The 6,369-nt window shown below is 39.9% G+C and overlaps 1 protein-coding gene across 1 annotated transcript in view; it reads right to left on the reverse strand.

The window, feature by feature from the left end:
* The window catches only part of IL26 (interleukin 26), a 31,091-nt gene that overhangs the window by 23,406 nt on the left and 1,316 nt on the right, over positions 1-6,369 (reverse strand). The gene's annotated exons all lie outside the window — the stretch shown is intronic.

Below are 6,369 nucleotides of genomic sequence, written 5' to 3' on the forward strand. Positions count from 1 at the left end.
CCCCCCCCGCCCCCCCCCCCCGGGAAAAAGGGAAAGCCCTTGTCTAAAAAAAAAAAAAAAAAAATATATATATATATATATGTATATATATGTCAATTATACCCTAATATATCTATAAATAGATACATCAATACGTTTTAAACATACACAAAATATATACAATGAGCTACATGCTACTGTTGTAATTACACTTTTACATGGGACTCCTCAAACTTTTAGCAGGTCTATTAACCCTCCTGCGAGCTTTCCACTGTGTTCTCAGTGAATGGCACCAGCACGCACACAGCCAGCCCCCAGGTAGAAATCTTGGACTCATCTTGGGCTCTCCTCTCTCCCTCAGGCTCTCCTCACTCTTGCCTATGACATTGGTGTGCCACCACTTCGGCACATTATTGCAAGTCTCATCTCACGGTTTCCTCTGTCTTGAGCCTCACCTCTACCTACATCCCTATACAGTCACCAGAGAGTTCTTTCTAAAACATTGTGTATTTGATCATGCCATGCCTTTCAAGGGCTTTCCATTATCCTCAGGATAAAATCCAAACTCCTTAGCCAGTCTCACCAGACCCTCCTTTACCTGACCCTACTAATATCCCCTGGCTAAAATCTGACCAACCTACCTTCTCTTAATGGTCCGCAAGCCCCTTTACATCCATACTGAATTACTTACAGCTTCCTGAATATGGCATGTTGTCTTATACCACCAAACCTTTAATCAGGCTTCTTCCTATGCCATTCCCCTGGAAATTAAGCTCCTTTAATAACACTCTTTCGAGTTTCACCCCACATGAACCCCTATCCCTGCAGCAGATAGAATTAACTACTTCTTCCTTTGGGCTTCCACAGTGACTTCTTCAGACAGAAAACTGTAAGCGCTCATACATTCCGCATTTTATGATTCACTGAATTTTTTGTTTACTTCTCCCATCCAAAAAGAGTTTGGAGAGCCTGGACCAAATCACACTTGCCTTTTTGACCCCAGCACCTAGTACAGTGGCCATTCAAATATAGAATTAGGCCAAACTGCTGTAAAACAGTTTGCCAAAAGTCAATTCACTACCTGTGATGGTTAATATTGAGTGTCAACTTGATTGGATTGAAATGATGCAAAGTATTGTTGCCGAGTATGTCTGTGAGGGTGTTGCCAAAGGAGATTAACATTTGAGTCAGTGGACTGGGAAAGGCAGACTCACTCTTAATCTGGGTGGGCACCAACTAATCAGCTGCCAGCGCGGCCAGAATAAAAGCAGGCAGAAGGATGTGAAAAGACTAGACTGGGTTAGCCTTCCAGCCTACATCTTTCTCCCATGCTGGATGCTTTCTGCCCTCGAACATCAGAGTCCAGGTTCTTCAGCTTTGGGACTTTGGCTTCCTTGCTCCTCAGCTTGCAGACGGCCAATTATGAGACCTCACCTTGTGATCGTGTGAGTCAATACTCCTTAATAAACTCCCCTTTATATATACATCTACCCCATTAGTTCTGTCCTTCTAGAGAACCCTGACTAATACACTACCCAACCAGTTTACAAAATGCACTTGTTTCTTTTAACCCATTAGTTTTAGTTATTTCCATTTTTATTTTGTCTTTATAATACCATTATAGGGTAAGTTCAGTTTTCCTTTGCCTGAATTCCCTTCTTATTCATGAGAAGAATATATTTATAAGAAGAAATCATTCATTGACAAGTTATAAGCAGGGTCATCCTGTACCATTGCGCAAGGCATGCCTTGCACATGAATACCCCACTTAAGAGTGCTGTATTCACTGTACCTTGCTCCTGCAAGGCTATATCCTTTTTTCTCCTTTGTGCAAAGGTACTCTATAAGCTAAGAGTGGCCCTGGTCATAAATAATATATTATTAAAGAATTCTTAAATATTTATGGCAGGACTGCTAGCTGTAGGCCAAAATTTATTTTCTCTTCTCCCGAACCATATGCTAAACTACATTTCCCATGATTCCTTGCAGTTACTTGTGGCCATGTGATGAGTTCTTGCAATGGAATGTGAGCAGAGTGAATGTGTGATTTGGGGAACAAGACCTCTAAGAAGCTGACACGTCTTCTTACTAGTCTCATCCCTCTTCCACTGACCGAATGCAGAAGGCTTAGGAGATGACAGAGCTGCAATGTGGAACGAGTCTGGACCCTTGATTCATAATGTGGAGAAATGTGTCACCATCTAAAAAATCCAGACTTTTAAGTAGGTGAGAAATAAAGTTTTAAAATATAAAGCCACCAAAATTGCGGGAGTACTTCTTACAGTTAGCAGTTAGCCTCCCTCTAACACCAAAATTGGTACATATATTCAAATGTGTTCTGGACTATGGAGAATTTTGTTTGCTTGTTTGTTTTTTGAGACAGAGTCTTGCTCCGTCATCCAGGTTGGAGTGCAGTGGTGCAATCTTGGCTCACTGCAATCTCCATCTCCTGGGTTCAAGAGACTCTCCCGTCTCAGCCTCCCGAGTAGCTGGGACTGCAGGCATGCGCCACTGCGCCCGGGTAATTTTTGTATTTTTTGTTGAGATGGGGTTTTGCCATGTTGGTCAGGTTGGTCTCGAACTCCTGACCTCAGGTGATGCACCCATCTCGGCCTCCCAAAGTGCTGGGATTATAGGCGTAAGCTACCATACCCGGCCAAATTCTTATATATTCTCCCCTGTATTACAAATATATTAATGTTAAATATAGTCATAAGAATTCTGCATGCTCAAAAACATTCCGATCTTATGATTTTTATGTCCTCAAGTCTCCCCTCTCCCTGCTACTTGATCTTTATTTCCAAAAGTAGGAATTAGGAACAGAGACAAACACAACAGTCCTTAGCACGAAAGCTTCTTTCTCATGAAGACAAAACAAAGCCAGTCAACTAAAACTAAATAAATAAAAGAAAAAACTAATTCAACAACTTGGTCATTGACAAATTCATCGTTTGGCAATTGTTCTGGAGCAGGCACATGGACTGTTTTTAAAGTATATTAAAGGAAAGGAGGAATGAGGTGGGAGGAAAAAGAAAGGAATGAAGGAAGGAAAAGGAAGGAAAGCACGTTGTCTCAGCCATTTGATGAATATCCATCAAGTGCAAATCCATACCCTCAAAATGCGGCAATTACTTATTTCATTACCTTTATCAAATGGTAATGAGTGACACAATGTTGCCTATGAACAGGAATAAAAAAGAATAAATGGAAAGCAGGTGGATAGGACCAGTTGCTCACCATGAGCATTTCCTTTTTATATCTGAATTTTGAACTATCTAAAACCTAGAAATGTTCAATAGTGGGCTGGCGATATGAATGTCAAAAGAGTCATACTGTTATCCATAGCTAGTAATCATAAAGTTCCATGTAAATGAACTGCAAGTGAAATAGACATTGATCATCTCTAGCTGACATGTGATCCGGTATCTAGTTCCAGGTTATACTAGAGTTCATCTTTAAGTTTTTCTTTCTGGTGATACAAAACAACACCCGCCAAGGATAACTCAAATATAATTCAGGTTATATTCCAAGGTAATGAGATTTGGTAATATAGTACATAAGTATTCCATCATTGGAATTGCAATATTTCCCCAACCCAAATACTCCTATTAACCCTACCAGGGAAGGCTACTGTAATTTTTAAAGGAATAATTTAGTACTTTGCTCTTGATATGTGAAAATTTTCACCTAATTCAGCATGTAATCGACAAATCCAACAAGAGTCATATCCTATTTGGTAAAATATCATTATCTGAAAAAAAGTTACCATCACAAATTAAAATGTCCTTGCAACTTTAGCAGAGTGTGCATCTTTTAATAACTCTGGTATCCATTAAAAATTGTCAACAGAAATACAACATGTACACGGATAAGAGCATTTAAAAATCACATGCACAAGCTAACAATTTATAAAGAGCTGTAGTAATCCTTACTATTAACTTTAATGTATGAAGATACAAAATACATAATTATTGGATTCTTCAAAGGATTTAAAGCAATTGATATCATATGTTTTGCTTTTTTAATATTATTTCCAAGGTTTGGTGGGTAGGGGGAACTTTCAGAAGAACACAAACCAATGTTTTATCGTTGGCATAATTTCAAATATTAAGTGCACACATTAAGCAAGTAGGCTGTGTGCTAAAATTCTGTGTAAATCATCTGTTCGGAACACAGACAGCATTTAACTCTGGAGCAGCACTACCAATGCATCTTTCACTGCTCAATCAACCCCTCAAAATCCTATTTAGCCTGTAGCATCATAGGAACCTAAGCATGATCCCAGAGTACCACGTGCAGGAAACAGAATGGGCCATTTCCTCTTGTCTCCTGATCATGAAGGAAGCCTTGGATCAGTTTTAAAACATGTCGAGGTTCTGCAGAAAGCTTTCTAAAGCTCGGAGCCTGCAAAACCGAAGGCCCCCTCTCACAGGCCCCCCATTCAAGAAGGGACTTGACCACTTGTGACTTGACCACTACTGCTCTGAATCCCCTGAGCTTTGTTTTACTTATTTTCCCCACAACAACTTCACTAGTACGGACGGCAGGGGAAATACAGCAAGTATAATTAGTTTCAATAGGTTGACCATTTATACACTGATTACATTTAGTGTCCATTTTTATTAAGAAAATATCATATTTAAATTAATGTTGTTTATGTTTTATAACTTCTGTCTGCTAAACCCTCTCCCAACCACTAATTCAGAACTTCATCCAGTAGATACTCAGTTAATTTGTATTACACAGACAGATACCAGCTTCTGTTGCCAGAAATATAAAATTATGTTTGGCTGAAAGATGAGACTCCAGGCCAGTTACCTTTTTCCCTAAATCAATGTCTGCAGAGTCTTTCTAACGTTCAGGCCAATCCTGCTGCTTTATGTTTCACAGGGGAGCTTGCTTTACCCGAGGGCATAAACTTCACAGCTTGTAAGACGAATTAACTGATGCTGACACTGATGGTCTTGAGATGTGAGGGGGGAAGAAAGCAAGCGCGGAGTTACGTGTAGCCTAGCGAGATTGATGAGATGATGTGTTCGTATTTGGCCACAGGAGGGAGCCAGACCCTTTGGTAAGCAGCAACACCCAACCAGAGCGACGCCACACTGTCCCACCCACTTTAGGAAAAACTTCCCCAGAAACAAACCAAGAAAAACCAGAGCTCCTGGACGTGTCTAGGTTTCCTAAGCTTTTCATCTGCAGTATTGTTCTTTTTAGGTTATAACTGTCGCTATGTGTTCTCTAGCTATTTGGGCCAACAAAACCAACTTAGTAGTGAAAACCTGACGTGGATTTAGGGGCTCTGGGGAACCAGACACTCTGTACTGTATCAGGCAAGGATTTGACAATGCAACTTAAATTTAAGAGACTATGTATAGTTACATATGTACTTTCTTCATAAGGTAATCTTACAGGTTAAGCACAGAACAAAATTTCAGGCAAGGGAACTGGTCCAGAGAATTCTTCCTGTGTTTTGCAAAGAGGTATCAGTTTGTAATTTTTTATCATTGCTGTAATTTTAATAAAATATGAGAGTTTATGAAAAACCATGCAATCCAAACCTGAGTAAGGATATAACAAACACAAACTAGCCAAAGAAATAGAGAACTTAAATTTATTGGTTTTCGTTTGTTTGCTTGTTTTTTAACCTAACTCATCAACTCACATTCATAAAATGCCTCATGTACTCTGGGCTAAAATTTGGGTTACTGAGCACTTTAGTTGACCACAAGAAAAAGACATCTTAACTCTTAAAAAATAAACACCCCCCTCTAATGGCCCAGTGTTTAAGTCTCAGTGACCATGATGCCCAGGACAGAGAGCTCCTTGCAATAAGGCTCCCCACCCCACTTTTGTACCATCTGCAAGCTACAACTGCAAGAGACTGTTGTACTACACTTGGACCCCAACTAAGGGCACAGAAAAGCTTCAATATTCCCCACAGAGGCAACTCAACTAACATTACACAGATTCTGGCTCAGTGTTTTTGTTTTGTTTTGTTTTCTGCACTGGTCTTTATTACTGTGGAAGTTTTCATAGAAATGTGATCACTTTGACCTTCTTATTTAATTCTCCACTGCTTGCTATGACAGTGACCATACTGAGGCATCGAATAATTTAGGTACCAAAGAAGGAGTGTCTATCCCTTTTTAAGTTTTTACTGAGATTATACCTTAAAAGGGGCACAACTATTTTTTAAAGAAGATAATAAAAAGGGCATCAGAAAGTTCTCTTTATTATGGGAAAGAAGCAAGGAGAGAGAGAGAAAGAAAAGGAAGGAAAGACGGAAGGAAGGAAACAGAGAGGGAGGGAGGGAGGGGGGAGGAAGATAAAGGGGAGGGGAAGGGAGGGAGAGAAGAAGGAAGAAAGGAAGGAAAGAGGGAAGGAGGG

This window comes from Rhinopithecus bieti, unplaced genomic scaffold (genome assembly GCF_001698545.2).
Source record: "Rhinopithecus bieti isolate Rb0 unplaced genomic scaffold, ASM169854v2 scaffold_9919, whole genome shotgun sequence".
In the NCBI taxonomy this organism is placed as follows: Eukaryota; Metazoa; Chordata; class Mammalia; order Primates; family Cercopithecidae; genus Rhinopithecus; species Rhinopithecus bieti.